Raw genomic sequence first — 236 nt, 5'->3', positions numbered from 1 at the left:
AGAACACCAGGCGTACGCTTCACTCTGTCCTCAAAATCCTACGAAGGAAAAACGATTAGGAAGACAGGGCCCTTAACAGCATGAGATCAGCCGCGTGAGTGACGGGCACAGCGTACAGCGAAGCCATGCAAGAAGCCAAGTCCTCTGCGAGCAGGAGCACGGGTTCCTGAGGAAAAAAACTGGCGGAGAGCCGAGAACCAGAGCAAGCGCGCCCCGAGAAGCCCCGCCCCGCCCCG

The sequence above is a fragment of the Octodon degus genome, unplaced genomic scaffold (assembly GCF_000260255.1).
Source record: "Octodon degus isolate 3935 unplaced genomic scaffold, OctDeg1.0 scaffold00010, whole genome shotgun sequence".
NCBI classification, from domain to species: domain Eukaryota; kingdom Metazoa; phylum Chordata; class Mammalia; order Rodentia; family Octodontidae; genus Octodon; species Octodon degus.
The sequence above is the reverse complement of the archived record's forward strand: the minus strand, read 5'-3'. Positions refer to the sequence as shown.